At 40.4% G+C, this 16,596-nt stretch overlaps 1 protein-coding gene and 1 long non-coding RNA gene across 6 annotated transcripts in view; one reads left to right on the forward strand and one right to left on the reverse strand.

Moving 5' to 3' along the window:
* dlgap1b (discs, large (Drosophila) homolog-associated protein 1b) overlaps positions 1 to 16,596 on the forward strand; it is a 100,704-nt gene that overhangs the window by 13,129 nt on the left and 70,979 nt on the right. The window lies entirely within an intron of this gene.
* Positions 12,715 to 16,312, reverse strand: LOC119008903. The gene is made up of 3 exons (XR_005071585.1): positions 14,605 to 16,312; positions 13,882 to 13,948; positions 12,715 to 12,909 (listed from the first exon to the last, which is right to left on the reverse strand). It is a non-coding gene; the product is annotated as an uncharacterized LOC119008903 (long non-coding RNA).

Below are 16,596 nucleotides of genomic sequence, written 5' to 3' on the forward strand. Positions count from 1 at the left end.
TGGACAGTGACAGACAGAGCTCTATTTATGGCCAATCATCTTGATTGCACTGCCATTTAATTTTTTTCCCTTCCAGCAACCAAAGAGGTATTAGGGCTTATTCTACTAGGCAATTTTGTCCATTTATATCTGCAGTATAACAACAACTTTCATACAGACTTGAGAAATGGCTCAAACTACATAACAGCCTCCAATAAGTAAGTCAGTGTAATTGCGGTGTGCATGTGTCATGCACATTAGATAACTGTTGGGCATTTGATGCCCAGAGGAAAAAGACAAGACGAGGGATATCTATAGGTATAGATATAGTATCTATAGATATACTTTGAAGGGAAAAAAAAGCTGGCAACAAAATCTATCTCTCACTTTGTTAACAGTACATTCTGATAAATGACCTTCAAATACAGGTGTAGGGAAGATGGACAGAGAGTTTGTAACCATGACTGCAGAAAAAAAAAAAAACGACATTCAGTTACTGGTGAAAAGGCAACCAGATGAACATAGCAACAACAACAAGTCTGAACATCTGCATGGATTATTCACAGGATATTATCATTCGTGTATTATTAGAAGATATTAAGTTTTGTTTTTTTAATATCGCAATTATCGTGGATTTCTTGGTAAACGCGACACCCCTAGGTCATGTATGAAGTTGATTAAATGTCAACTATGAAATCAATCGCTTTCTGATATTTAACCAATCGATTAATCAAGAAAATTATAGTCAATGCAATAATTGTCTTGGCCATATTTTGCTTGTGCTTTCAACCTGATAAAAAAAAAGATAAACTTGACTTATTTTTAAAAGTAAATGTACCTCAAGTGTGAGACTAGTGTAGCTACACTAGAACAAGTGCAGTTAAAAAAAAAAAAAAAAATCGTCTTGTGGCCCTTCACAGGCTCAAATTGCCCTGGCAACTGAGTGACACTGAATATCACCCTGCTCCAAATTTTCCACCTGCACACGGGCCAGGAGGGGAATGAATCAGCAGACCCCTCCATCATTCTGGCTCTTCTCCTCTCTCGACCTGCACACCCACTCTTTTGTGACAGAGGAATTTAGTGTCTCGATTTATTAGTAATTTAATTAGCGGGGAAGAAAAAGGTCACGAGCGCCGAGATCCTTGCACATGTGCGGTGGAGAGAGTTCTTTGTTAATTGAGCACAAAATGGACAGACAGCTGGAGGTCAGGCATCAGTCTGGCCCTGTGGGCTGAGTGATGGGGCTGCTGTGGAATTAGCTGGCTGCTCGTGCTGTCATTGGTCGCCACTTTTTCAGGTCACCACTTACGCCTGCATTCTCGCTGAGCCTTTTCAGGGACATGCCATTTTTAGTATAGATAATCTAGATATACATAATAAAAGTGGTTTTGGATTGAAGTCAGGGCAGCAGATTTGCAGGGGGATCAAAATATGCTTTTTGGCTGGAACTAAGTGTGTGTGTGCGTGTGTGCGTGTGTGTGTGTGTGTGAGTTATTGTGTGGGTGGGTGCGACAGGGAGAGAAAGAAAAAGAGAGAGAAAGATGAATGAATGTCCTCCAATCTGCAAGTCAGTGCAGCGCGCAGGATGACTTCAGTACCACGGACAGCGTCTCATGCTTCATGCATAGCACAATGCTCCTTTATCTGTGTCGCTACACTCCATCTGTTCCCACACACACACACACACACACACACACACACACACACACACACACACACACACACACACACACACACACACACATTCAAAAGCAAGACTAAACATTTATAGATTAATGAACGTGGCAGTGCGGCAAAAGATCTGAGGAGCTAGTTTCCGTGATAAGCTCAACAAAGTTTGTAGCCTGCAAAAGGAACCAAGCTTGATTTACTGGAGCATTAACTGATATTTTATTGGCTTGTTACCATAGCTGTCTTAGGCACCTTGCAGATTTACAGAAAGGTATTTCAGACACAAGACCTCCATATGAAAGTTTTGTTTGATTCTGCTTGAGTTACTGTGATGTTTACCATCAGCTCCTTTGTGTTATTGTCCAACATAGCACAGCTGAGGCAGAAATGATCAAACCGCTCGCCCACCTGACAACAGGAGAGGATCTTACCACATCATGTTTGTTGTTGCATCTCCAAAGTAATTGAATATTCATTTCCATCTTACTTACTTCCCTTGTCTCCATTCAGACAGGCTTTTCTTTGAACTCTGTAGTGTGGATAAAATGGTTCTGGCCTGGATTATACTTCAAAAAGTTCTGGTCTCTTTTCCGATATTCTTGCCTTGTTTTCATATCGAGAAAAGACGAACGAGTGGAAAATGCAAACAGGCACCTATTCTACTTCCTAATTTGAGATCAGAAAGTAAATCAATTAATGGTATTGTCCCTTTTTGGAATGCGATGTATCTAATGCATTATAGACAGCAAGGAAGCCTTTGTAGCGTAATTAGCAAGTTGTCGAGAAGAGGATGCTGCGTTTTTTTTCCTCTTTTTCTTCGGTAAGATGCGTTCCGCACTGCCAGGCAGACAGACAGTGAAAGCCTGCGTGTCGAAAGCATGAAATACTGGCATCTGTGAGGACACCCAAATCTCCTTGGCGGTTTTGGCAGAGATAGAGAGAGGGGAGTGCACAGGCAGCAGAAAATGGCTTAGTCAGGGTCATCACTAGCCAATAGCTTTAGATAGCTGTGACAAGCCAGGGCATTTTCTCAGGCTTCAATAAGCTAAGTGAGAAAAGATCTTCGTGACGCCATGATGCCAACAAACACTTTTCTCACGGTATTTATCATCTATAATTATCATACATTTTATGGAACGGTTCAGATTGTTGTGTTTATACAGAAGCTTTCAGGGTCCGACTAGAATTAAATTATTGCTGCCACTGCTCATGTACTAAATCATTTGGAAATAGCATCTCCTGTGCTTGCTTTACCTCTAAAGGAAGAAATATTTTATGTTTTTTCTTGTGATGTCCTGACTATAAAAAATACAGAAAAGAATTCCGTTATTTATAGACCAACCCAAATAAGTGCTTGCAATGTATGTACTACAAATATGTTGAAACTTTACATTTCTTTACGTGGTAACGTTTTGTTTCTTTCTATTCTGTGTTGTGACAATTACTGTGCATGTTGTCTGGTCAGGTTTAGGCTCAAGATCGAAATCACCCAACATCATGTTTTGGCAAACATACCTGTATTGCCCTCTGCAAACACAGCTGGAGATGCCAATGTCTTGTTAAAAAATATCCTGTATTGTCGGCCAACACTCGGCTGGAAATGTTCCTGAGGTCTCCTTAAAGATGTCCAGTGATGTCATTTTTATAAATGCTGGAACAGTGTAGTCCTTGATAAACAATATCCAGTGGTTTGCCTAGTGTGCCTAGTTATGTTCTATCTTTCAGTTTCTTTAGGCTTGAATTTATATTTTATCTTGTGACAATGTTGTGTTAATGATCTGGTTAGGTTAAGGGACAAAAATCACTTGGTAAGGGTTAGGAAAAGATCATGTTTTTGCCTCATATACCTCTTTTTTTTGTCCTCACAGACACGGTTATGATTTGTCCTGTGGTCTTCTCATAAATATCCAGTGGTTTCACACTTACAGATGTTGAAATTCAGTCTTGAACTACAGTCACTGGGTTGGGTAGCCATCTCATCTATAACTCCATCATCCAAATCTAGATATGACAGTCAGGTTATCTCCACTGCAAACATTTGCAATGTTAATAAAGTGGCCATGGTCAGCCACCAGCCCAGAATCACTACTATAATACTTTAGTTGTGTTATTATATAGCTATTATATTATCATTATATCAAGGGGACAGAAAGGTCTTAAAAGTACAGTGATAAAGTTTATAGCAATTATTCTGGGACTATATCATTCAACAAAATTGCAAAAGTAGTTATTGCGAAATGGCCTCCCTACAAGGACCAGAAGAAATAGATTGAAAGGATCATGTGGGTCTAAATAGATTAGGATTTGAAGAAGTATCGGATAGACTGAAGTAGTTATGAAGAGAGAGGATTCAGCAGTCAAAAACATGGTTAATTAAAAATTATGAATCACTGCCAACCACGAGAGGTCCTTGAGCATAAAGTTTGTAATGGGTCCAACGTTATTAGGCTGATGGCTGCAGTATTATGCAAGATCGACATCATTTTGGAACGGAAAAACATTAAGGATTTCAGTTACTGGAGCAGGATGTTTGAATAAAGCAGAATTGCCCATAGCTCACTTTGTCCTTCAGAGGCACTATTGTCTGAGCTGTTCTTAATGTGAATGAGACTGAAACTCACTAAAATGCAACAGTAAATCCTGATCACATGTTTTTATCCATCGTACATTCATAACCACAGCGGGGGGGGAGGAAGCACCTCGTTATGGCTGAAGTGAAACCGAGTCACGATACCTCTGTTTGCTGATGCACAGTGGGATTATACTTTGCATGTCAGAGTGCCTGGATGCTCTCTTCTAGATGACTCTTTGCACAGGAGATGCATGTAAGCATATACAGTGTGGCGGATGAAGTTCACTGGCCCGCAGAACAGCAGATGTACCGCTTTTGTTGACAGACACGCGAAGCGGACTTGTTTAATATGATAAAACCCAGTCTGTTCATGACGAAGGTCTATTTCGTCAAAAGTCTTTTAGAATATGTTATAAGGTTAGTTACAAGATGATGCTTTTACCATGTTGGGATTTTTGTTGACGGCTTTGAAATCACACACAAGTGCGCACAGCAATGGATAGTGCGCTGACAAAATACAACCATGCGTGCACAAGAACAAACGCACTTGATGATGTCATTGGTATAATCTGATGGAATCTGGGCCAGTGTTGACGAGGAGGCAGCCGGCGGGATGAGCAGTCACTGTCATAAAGATTTGGTGTGTAGGAGGGGAGGTATGGGGAATCAGCGTGTGTGTGTGTGTGTGTGTGTGTGTGTGTGTGTGTGTGTGTGTGTGTGTGTGTTTGTGTGTAGTGGGAAGGGGGGTGTCATGTAGCAGACGCAATCCTCTTGCTCATTCGCTTCATATGAAGGTTGCGACAAACAAAATGTACTGAAGCATGAGTCATTATACCTCGTATCGTTGCTATTTATGCAGTCAGTTGAATTAAACCAAAGTGGTTCTGCTCCGTGTGCGCCATTAAACCATTAGTCATTAACGTTTGGCTCATATGAACAGGTAAAGTGTGGAAAATGCGTTGTGGAAAAAGGGAAGATCATTCGTGTTTGTGATGATATTTAGAGGCTGTGATAAATTGCAGATTTCCTTCAGGCCTGAAACTTCATTCAGGAATTTTGACTGTACTCGCCCTTTAAGTGTTGGCATTCCTTTTGGAGTCTCTCGTGTTCCCAAATGCCAGATGATTTTCAAGGCATCATCACTTCACAGTTTGATGAAAAAACATGTTGCATTTGGTCGCAAGCCACACAATAAATTCTTGGAGCGAATCCTGCAAGAATTACACCAGGCGTTTAGACATCTAATTAAGCTTCCTCTCAACGCCAGGCGTTAATTATGATAGTTTCACACTCATGATATACAAAAATCTAATGGAGTAGTCGTATTTACCAAGCTAATGAAAATACACCTGTTTTCAAGTGATTAATTAATGATTAAGGCACTAACAGCATAATGATTGTACTTGTCAAAAAATTAACCATATCTAATGTTTTTTGAAACGACCTGTGAAAGCTCTGCCTGCAGCAATACAGGGTGAGTAATAGGATAGCTCACGATCAATGTGTGTCTATTGATTTATACGCGGGGCCCAATACAAACTAGACCACACCGTAGTGATGCGTCAACATCCTCTGATTGCCCCAAAGCAAACGTCAATAAAAATGATTAACTGACTGCTGTGTATGAGTATAGAAAAGAGGGAAGATGTGTTACAGTTTTTTTTTGTGCAAAAGCTTTGTTGTTTCTACGCACATCTAGTCACCTCGCAGTGTAACATTATTACACTTCTGTGACGTCTGCAGGCTCTGTGGAGACTCAGAAAGCAGCATGTGGTGACCTTCTTTCAGAGGCTGGAGTAGTTTCATGTTACGTATGTTTAATGTCATTTGTGCCATTTTATTCTTATAAAGGTAGACCAGTGCCGAGACTTTAATTCTGCTTCTGATAATCTGTTTTTTACCATCTTACTCTGCATCTTACTCAGCAGTTTCTTGAGTTTTTTGTGTCCTTCATGGCTCAGTGAACAAACAGCACAGTCCAGTATTTGTCTCCTCTCTTGCTTGTTTCCGAGGTGCTTCATTTTGTGCTTGTGTTCAATTAATCTGCATCCATGTGCATATTCACCGTTCTGTGTTCCTGTACATGCACAAATGTGTTGTAAGCCGATGATCATAGTAATCCTACACACATATGCTCACATGGCTCTGTATTTATATGTATTTATGTTGTTCTGGGATGCATGCGAGTGGGCGCACAGGCATGTGTTGTGTCTGATTTAGATCAACGTGCCATTATGCGAGCCAGTCGTAGTGGGGGGAGTGACTCGTGGCTGCCAGTGTGGTGCCACTAGCTGCGGGCCTCCCGGCACCAGATACTCCTCAGGTGATGACACTTACTGTAGGTCCTAGCCGATGATGTAACCACTGTGGTTGCTGCCAACTAAAACCCACACTCGACTCATCTTGATGCTCTTAACGCTCAAAGCACCTCTGGCACAGCGAGCACGTGCAGAGAGGATACTATAGAGTCAACAGATTTTGAGTGCGGTCATACACATCCATGTTGGAGTATTATAAAAAAAAAAGATACTTCAGGCTTGTTTGCAACTAAGATTTGATCTTTGTAACATTAGAAAATGATTAAAAATGCCAAACCCAGAGAACTTGGTGGGATTTCATCATTTGCCTTGTTTTGTCAGACCAATAGTCCAAAACCAAACATATTCAGTTTACTATGTCAAGACAAGGAAATACTTCAGATTTTCACATTTAAGCAGCTTAAACAAGCAAAGGTTTGCATATTTTACTTAAAAATGTAGCATATTTTTTGTTTTTGTTGGTTGTAGGCTTGGATAATATATGGACTATATATATTAGACCAACGTGATAGGATTGTAAGATATTAAAGTGGCATAGTTTGACAATGGATGTGGAAATTAAAACTGAAAGTCTTTGCATCACAGCACATAGTAGCAGAAGTCAGATTTCAAAAGTGCCCTTGAAGAGGAAGTAATCACAGCCTGACATGAGGTTGCTTGACAAATGAATTTGTTTGTGCGGACTGAAATCTGAGGGAATGGTAGTCGTACAGAGTCACAGCATCGCCTAACAGTTGTGAAAGGCAGGCAGACATAAAAATGAGTGCTCTGTTGCTGAAGACATTACTGTGAAGGTGTTAGCAGGTGTCAATTTGTCTTAACCAAGGCTAAATTAAGCTATCCTTACATAACATTACGAAGGTAAGTGTTACTTTACAGATCAGTTCAGCTACAGACTAAATGAATAGCAAAGAACCACCCTGAAGATACTCATCTCCCAACTGGCTTTATTACTATGTGATAAGGGGTGATAGACAGATGGTTCATTCAGTCACCTGCCAAGAGTTTTTTTTTTTTTTTTTGTGCCACTCTCCCTCCAAAACTTTTCCTTTCCAGATGATCAGTGAAACAAACCATTCTGTGACTCAAACCGTCCGTCACGTCAAGCTGAGACATTGCATTGGATGAAATATTTTTTATCGAAAATATAAAAAACATCCCGAAAGCGCCAAAATGAAAACAGAGGGCTGATCCTATTTTCTGGATGTCCAATCAAAGTGAATGTGCACACACACACACACACACACACATACACACTTTATATCACTAGTAAAGGCAGTGTAATGTGAAAAACAATCCCCCAGTCTAAAATCTGTTATTTCATTTTTTTCTCCACAACCATCTGGTGACCCCTAGATTTTCAGGTTGAGATGCAATGTGTTAAATTATAGGCTTAGTTTTTTTCAAGCAGAGACGGAGACATTTACCATCCTCCATGGACACTATTGCAGTCATATTGCACGTAAGTGTGTGTGGCTGTGCACACAGTGAGTTGTGTGTACGCGTCACATTGTGTAGCCTTCCATCTAAGCCTTATTTTGTTCAGCATGTGTAATCCCTTTAAATTCCCCACTGATAGCCCGACTATCTTCACATCAGATTAGTAGAGGTAGAGATCAAGGACTGCTCCTCTCACCATGTATGTAGGACGACACAGAGGGGACGCGTAACAGTAAAACCAGTTTCAGGAAAGATGCTACGATGTTGGCAGTTGAAAAGATAAGCACAAACTCTAAGCTGAAAATAAAGTAGATACGGTGTGTGGTGTGTTTTTTTTATATCGTATACACATCTGGATTCACAAACACACTCATGCTGATTTGATTGTAACCATATAGGTGTCATTCATGCCGGCACTCACATATAATACACTTGATTTATTGTCTCATAGGTCTTCCTATCACATAAGTATATGAATGTCTTATGTGCCTCATAAACAGGAATCAATCTCTTTAAGAGAGCCGAGCACTGTTCTTAATGATGAGTCATTATTTTTTCTCTGTAGCCCTTCTTCTTATGTAAGCTCGATCCCACGCTGCATTAAATGTATAACCCACAGACTCTGGTGAACAATTACACACCAGGTAACAAGTTAATGGGAGAAAGCATGTAGTGGCCCCACACAGATTTAATGACATTATGTGCTTATGTGCTGGGATTGCCTCGCAGAGCTAGCGACTGTCAGACAGATGGAGGGCAAAGAGCGTTTAGTCTGCAGGTCGGTTGTTACAGTCTCTGCACGCAAACGAATGTTTCTATATTTTCTTTTCTTGTTTGTGTGGATGACATCTTTTATTTATCCGGGTAAATTGTCAGATGCAACAAATGTCCAGGAGCTGTCAGCGCAGTGATAGCCTCTGTGAATTTCAAAGCCTAATGAGGCTCTGCAAGAGTGAAGCATTAGAATTACACAAGCACATCCCATGTCTTCACAGAGTCTCTGTAGAATTATCACAACCCTGCAGTATGTGAGAGAAATGTTGGATTTGGTGCAGATGCATAGTGAAAACAAACACACTGCAATCTGACATACAGCTGAAAAACAATTGGATGAAAGCAAGCTGTTACAGGAGATCAAAACGTTGTTTCTTAATGTAGTATGTATAATGAAAAATGCTGAAAAAAGACATCTGAAGAGTGTCTGTGAGGACTTCAAATGTTTTAAAATAATTAACTAATTTAAGAGAATAGTTTGATATTTGGGGAAATTCACTACTTTGTATTTTCGCTAAGAGCTAAATGAGATGATCAATGCCACTCTCATGTCGGTGCATTGAATGTTGAAGTGGAGCCTGAAGGCAATTAGCTTAAAGTAGTTCAAAACTAACCTAAAACCACTCATTTTTACATTTGTCTATTGATTTGACAAACTCTATTTAATGTGTTAATCACTGAGCTTCAGAGGTGCTTGTAGACATATTTTTAAACTTCAGAGACAGCCAGGATAAGATCTTAGTCCCAGCAAGAAAGCAAATAAGAATAATTCTAAAAAAAAAAAAAAAAAAAAAAGAAGAAACAACCTGCAAACAATGAACAACATAATTTTCTTAAAAATGTTAGTGTCCAGTTTTGAGTGCAGCACATTTTTTCTGGGCTAATCCTTTAGCATCGCCCAGATTCCAGAGAGGAAATGCCTATGGGATTTTTCAATTGGATTTTGGATTATTTTAGGATATAAAGTTTGTTCAGCAGTACAATCTCTAAAAGAATAAATACAACCGGCAGAAGTGAAAAGCTAACGTGAGCTATGAATGAAAACTTAACTGAACGTCACCACCATCGAGCCTCTTATCACAATATACAATTCACATATGAATTCATCAATCTCTGAGTTGTAAAGTTAGGTTAAGAATAGTTTGTATCTAAAATCTGCCAGTTAGGATGGACTTGTGAGTAGATTAGTTTGGTACGATGACGTTTAATGTCCCCGACAGCTTCCTGAGTGTCATTTTAAGTCTTGTTGGCAACCGTCTTTTTTAAGTTGCAATATGTAGAAGTTTGTCATCTCTTGAGGTCATTCAGAAAACAAATAGGGGTCAGCATATCAACAGAGTGACCGCTAACTGCTGCTAACTGTTGCTAACTGTTGCTGTAACTGTAGTCGTTAGCTTAGTAAGCCATGCATTGAGTTTTTTTTTTATTTTTTTTAATGTTTTCAACTATGATTCTTACATCTAAGGCAACTTCAGGACACGTAAATATCTCATAGTTCAAACATAGTGATGTGAAAATCTCTCGCTGTGTTTACCACAAACAGTATTTCAGGAGTATAACCAAGAGCCCCCTCCAAAAAACCCACTCACTCCAAGACGAGGGAGTTTTTGGATTCATTCTGGCAGCGCTACATAAGGGAACAGTAGAAAAAAACGGCACACTCTATATCGTCTGTGTGTGTGTATTCGAACCAGTATGATACAGTACACGGTACAGTTGCAGCTGGGATGGCGAGTGTCCAATGGTGCATTGGAGCAGAATAATATTACAGTTCAAGTGAGTTAAATGAAATGCAAGAAGTGAGTTAAATGAGTACTATGGAGCGGGAGCATGAACATGTTGCCTGAGGCTAAATCAGCTACTGTACAAGGACGTGTGCAGAGCAGTGCAAAATTATGCAAACAATGTTGCATAATAATGACAGTTTATCACAGCGAGAGGACCGATCCCAATGTTTTATTAATCTGCTTACTTGACAGTGGTGCGCTGTGCACCTCTAAAGCTTTTATCTCTCCTGGCAGGATTGTTGGTCATGTTCAGACAGCCTATCAAATCATTGTTCTACCCGTTTGTATTTATCTGTGAGACTATCACCGGCAACACACCTCCCTACCTCAGCTCACTCATTATTTACAACACTTTGCCTCCCTAATGTCTACATCCTGATTAATCTCATATCATCACTTTCTCCGTGAGAGGAAGAGCTGCTGCACCAGCTCTGCATATTTCACTCAGCTTAATGTTGGGCTTGATTATTACTGTCTTTATGAGAAGATTAAACCAGTACATGAATATAATGGGCTTTCGCATCTGCTGAAAGAGAATAATCACTTCAGCAGGTAGACCTGCAATGTGTGTGGGAGACAAGTCAGTGTTTTTTTTGTTTTTTTTTTCAATCCTGGTCCTGTTAGCCCCCTCTGCCCTGCATGTTTGAGATGTTTCCCTGCTCCAGCGCACCTGATACAAATGATGAGCTCAACATCGGGCTCTGCTGAAGCCTGATAATGACCCCACCATTTGAATCAGGTGTTGGGGCAGGCAAACGACTGTCAAACATGCAGGGCAGGGCAAAACACTGTGCTCGCAATCATTGTGTAGATTTTCAATATTTTTGCCTTTTAATGTCATTTTTTTTCTTTTACTCAAGTCTTAAGTCTAGATGAGCACCATCAGAGGCAGGACATTTTACAGTTTTCAAAAATGCTTATTCACGACAATGAAGTCAGTGCACTTTAAAATGATGTCAGAGCATATCGGACAACAATAACACCAATATGTATATACCTGTGAGGCCAATATTGGCTGATAATGTTGGGTTGGCTCTAGTTTGTACAGTTTTCAACCATTAAATGTTTGACTATACTCCAATAAATCTGCCCCTTTTTTCCTCTAATTAGTATGAGTGAGATTGATTCCATTACTTATTTATCATTTATGATTTTTTAAATCACATTTTATGTTGGTTGGAGAAAACAAAACAACTCCTCAGAGATGACGATTAGGCGGGTTATGTGGTCTGATTGGCCCTCTTAACACTGGTCAAGGTTGCACTTACATTACAGTACATTGAATCTCTTCTGTTGCGAAGTATGATGTCTGATTTTGCACCAGACCTATACAAGCAGGTGAACTGTTGGCATTCCAGCATGTTTACCAGCATTGAAAGCAATTGTGTAAGTAAGAACATTATTAAAGTACATGCTGGTTCACAGTGTGTGTTTGCAGGAGTATATGTAGTGAATTGGAAATTATAGCTTAACATTGACTCGTCACAAATCAATCGATGCCTTCAAGAAGAATGATTTAGAATATGTTCCAGTCAACCAGCCAGTGCAGGAAAACCTTGTTGAAGTCAGCTGTTACGCCTGTGTGTTTTATTATGCTGATGGGTTGGGGGTTTTTTTTTGATAAGAGCATAAACACCAAACGCTCGTGTCAGTTTTATAGCTCTGTTATTTAAGCTGTTGTAGCTATAGCAGAGGATTCAAGGATGCTTGAGTTGTAAAGGTTGATCTGTGTGATGAGGGAAATACTGATCCATTGAGCGCAGTGTAGCACCAGGGCATTTTCTGCTTTATTTGACTGCAGCCGGCGACAGGAAAGCTGTCTCAGAGAAATGTGATTACATGCTACTGGGTTCTCGAGCCAAACAAATTTATTGTAGGTCGGCACCGTAAGAGCCTTAGTTCAGGTAATTCTCCACCTTCCTGTCTCGCGACGCTTCAAAACCGAGCAGCCCTTACTTGCATGTTGTGTTCCTCGGGTTTTAAGAATCACTCATCATTATCCTCTCTCATTTGTCTTGTCTTCTTTTCAATTTTGTTGAAGATTATAGAAGGTCTGGCTCGCTCAAAATCTGGACTACATCTCTCCTGTGAATTTCACAAAATCCTCATTTTGTCTCCAACATGTTCCCTTTTTTTTCCTTTTACCTAATCTGTTTGTTCCTTTGTTGGTCCTCTGAGCTGTTCAATGCATCTGTCCCTCAGCTGTAACTCATCCAAGCGGTGATCTGGATGCTCATTCGGTCCCACTTTACTCGCGGTGGATGGCGAGAGGGTTGCTCTCGCTCCCTCTGTCTCTCTGCCCCTCTTCACCCCATGTGAGGGCTTAACGGTGTGTGTTATGATAGGTTCTGCCTGCTGCCCTGCACTGTAGATAGAGCTTGGCACACTTACTGGCTCAGTAATGGGATATCTGCCTCCTCCAGTAAATTTGCTGTATGAGTCCTGTCTATCTTCCTCTGTATACAATCTATACACTTAATGTATTCAAAACCACTGAAACCTGAAGTTACATAACCTTAAAACCAAGAAAATGTCAATGAATTATGCTTCCCAAGAGGGTGTTGCAGTTATGCAAGCGGTTTTATAAATTCAAAGGACTTAGTGTTTCCCGGATAACCACTCTGTCTCAATTTAAGTTTGGAGTTTAAAGGGAAAAACACAGCGTAGCATAGCACACTTTGACACAGTTACATAAACAGCTTCTGGCAATGAGGCGCGTTTTGTTATTCGATGGTGTGTTCCTGTTATTCCTGTGGATAACCCGGCCTGGCAAAGACAACCCACAATTAATTTCCACTCTGCTCTTTGTGGTCTGGCAGCTACACTAATGCATTAGTTTGAGACGTACGACGCGGTAAGCTGGCCGTGCAGCAGATGATTGACGGTTCTTGCTTTATTCAGACAGCAGCGTGAATCAGTCCGATACTTGATAGATGTAGGTACCACTCACAAGGCTGTCACTGATCTTTTTCTCTGACTTTTAAACTGATTATCATTCATCTCAATGTATATAAAAAAAGATTTAATTGTTGTTTACATTCTATCACATTTGTCATGTCCTCACTGAATGTTAGAGGCCAATATCATATCCTGAGTTTCCCCTCTGAGGGATCAATAAAGGATTATCTTGTCTTGTTATAGGAAAACATTTTCTGCTTGCAACCTTTTGCTACATTGTGATTTCCAGCTCTTCGTCTCACAGAGCAAGTAACCACCTTCAACCACCCAAAACAGTTAAAAGGATTCTTAAAAGAGAGAGAGTTCATATTTTGGAAAATTGTTCTAGTATTTTGGAAAATTGTTCTATCACCCACTTGACATATCTTATCTTTCTCACCTCTTCCTCTCCTGCCGTCTGCCTCTTGCTTCGGGCAAAACAACCACGCCGAGCTTCACGCTCCTGTCTGCATCAGGAATATCATGTTCACTGTTTATTTGGTGGTGTGCATGTGAGAAGGTGCTGTGTTGTTACAATGCACATTTCTTCATTTTTAAGATAACAGCTGCAAAATCACATTGATGGTACAGTGTCATGAAATGAGGTGAATGGTGTCTCTCTGCACCATGCTACTGCAGTGAGAGGGTTGGATCACAGTCTTACATAAACACGCAAAAGCACAAAAAAATGTCCATGAAAAACGAGAGCAATAAGGATTGGAAATTAATATTATACAGTAGGAAATAATTGTGTGTGCAACGGTGTGTGTTGCACTCATCTGTGCAGCTGAAGCGAAAGTTAAGAAGGCATATAATTACCTTCACCAAGGAGATTATGTTTTCCCCCTGTGTCAGTGTGTTGATTGTATCAGTGCTATGCGAAGGCAACTGGACTCGCTCAAAGAGTAGACTGAACTCAAGTTCTGTTAGACACCAGGACAAATTAATGTCTATATGATGAAAGGAAAAACTAAATGTATTTTATTTGCTGAATTTTGCAAGAGTGGCCAAATAATTAGGAATTCGTCTAAGGCAGCATTTCACAAAGTTTATAAAGTTTACTCAAAATGCAGTGATTTTTTTAAATGGAGGGGCTGATTTGTTGCCACCTCAGATTACTCACATGCAGGGTTTTGCTGTGGAGCGCAGAAATTACACCACAATGAGGATAATGAAGACGAGGATGCACTGAAAAAAAAAAAAACAAGCGTAAATGCGAAGGCAAGATCGGATAGTTAATCACCAGGATCACATATCCACAGATCCCATTTTAATTCCAGTGGTAAATACGATGAGAGAGAGATGAGAGTAAAAAAAAAAGAAAAAGAGAGGCTAATCAGGGTGAAGAAAAAGTATCATCATCGACACTGCTAACGTCTCACTCATCAGCCGCCTTCCTGTTCCTTTTTCTCACCCGGATCCCATTTATCATTTCCTCAAAGCACCGCCGAGCATTGAGCTATGGGGCCGATACACTGAGACACACTTACGTCTGACCTGCGATCAGTGTAGACTTAAATGCCAAGAGCTGTCTGTGAAAAGAAAAAAAAAAAAAAAATCTCTCATAACTTCACTGTCGTCTGGCTCTTATCCAGGACTTTCAATCAATCCTTCCACAGCGAGAACCCAGAGAGAAATTGAATTAGGTCTTGGGCGTTGAACCACGGTTTCTTAATTGCCACAGGATTAGTTCACATTGATTTGGCCTGATTGGAGTCCCGAGCTTGTGTGTCCACTTAATCACTGAGCACACCCTTTTTTCTTGAACCACTATTTACATGCACCCTTCCCCTCAGCCCGTGTCAGTCATGCACAGCCCTGCGGCAATCTCATGAATTTGCATGAGCGGGACTGTTGCAGCTTTAGTATCTCTGCTTCTGCTGCTATAGCACATACACTATACTGTGTTAATTAGATTTCTCGGCGTTATTATCACAACAGCGTCTTGGTACAGTATAGCAAACGGCTGATGCTCTGCCAGGTCCAGAAAATTGCCCTCTGGTTACAGAAAATGTTCTGATAGATCGCTGCTGTTATTCTGACTGAGCAGTGGAGAGCGATGGAGTGAGAGGAGTAGCCGGGGAAAGATAGAGAGCGATTGTCTCCGGGGGAAATAAAGTGAGGACAGGAAAGAACACAGATTATGCATGAGAGAGAACAAAAGCAAAAAAAAGGGGGGAAAAAAGAGAAAAAAATCGCAAATAAAGGTTGTGCTTGGAGAGGAAGCAGCAGAGAGAAGATAAGGGAGACAGATATGAATGGAGAGTGGAGATGGACTGGAGCTGTGACAAGACTTTCTATTAACAGTGCATTCTCTGCTTCCGCCTCTTAAAGCTCAGACCTTGAAGGCAAGCGTCTCCGTAGAATTCGCTTCATTAGATTATATTGTATATTCTGTGGAATTCATATGTGGAAATGTGAAAGCATTTCAGTGCCTTGATGTTCGGGTTAGTGTATACCTTGACTAGAACTGTCACGTTCTCATTAAACCTCAGCCCATCATCTCTCGGAGCATTCAGATAAGGTCTGACGCGTAAGTGTCCGTGAGGGTGTACATGCGTTCAGGATGTGTTGTTGTTGTCACTATGATGATTGGATTTGAATGGCTCTGACAGACCGCAGACAGGTATTCCTGGGTTGGTAATCTCTCATTGCTAGACCCATCTCCCACAGGAGAAACGTCTAGCTGAACTCTAGGGTTGTTGTTAGTATCATTTTAAATGTATATATTCAAGTTTATATCACGGCTCATGTCTGTCAGGGCATAATGTTTTGTGAAATTATGACAAAACGCTTCTGTTTTCACGCCTTTTAAAGGTGCAATATGTAGTAAGGATGAGGATTTTAACTAAAAACTAAAGTTATGAAGCAATTGTGAATAAATAACAGTTCATACATTATGATATCCATGTAGGATGTTGTATTGCAGAGAAATCCACCGAAGTTAGCATGCTAACCAGCTAGCCCCGGTTCATCCCAATCCAAAGCTCCAGTGCTAATGATCTAGACACCAGCACTCCTCCATAGATCCAAGCTCCCAGTCCACACCGCTGGATACACAGTTAACGGATCTATAGTTAACAGCAGCTACAGTTAGTTTACTGTTAGTATTTAG

This window comes from Acanthopagrus latus, chromosome 19, assembly GCF_904848185.1.
Source record: "Acanthopagrus latus isolate v.2019 chromosome 19, fAcaLat1.1, whole genome shotgun sequence".
Classification (NCBI taxonomy): domain Eukaryota; kingdom Metazoa; phylum Chordata; class Actinopteri; order Spariformes; family Sparidae; genus Acanthopagrus; species Acanthopagrus latus.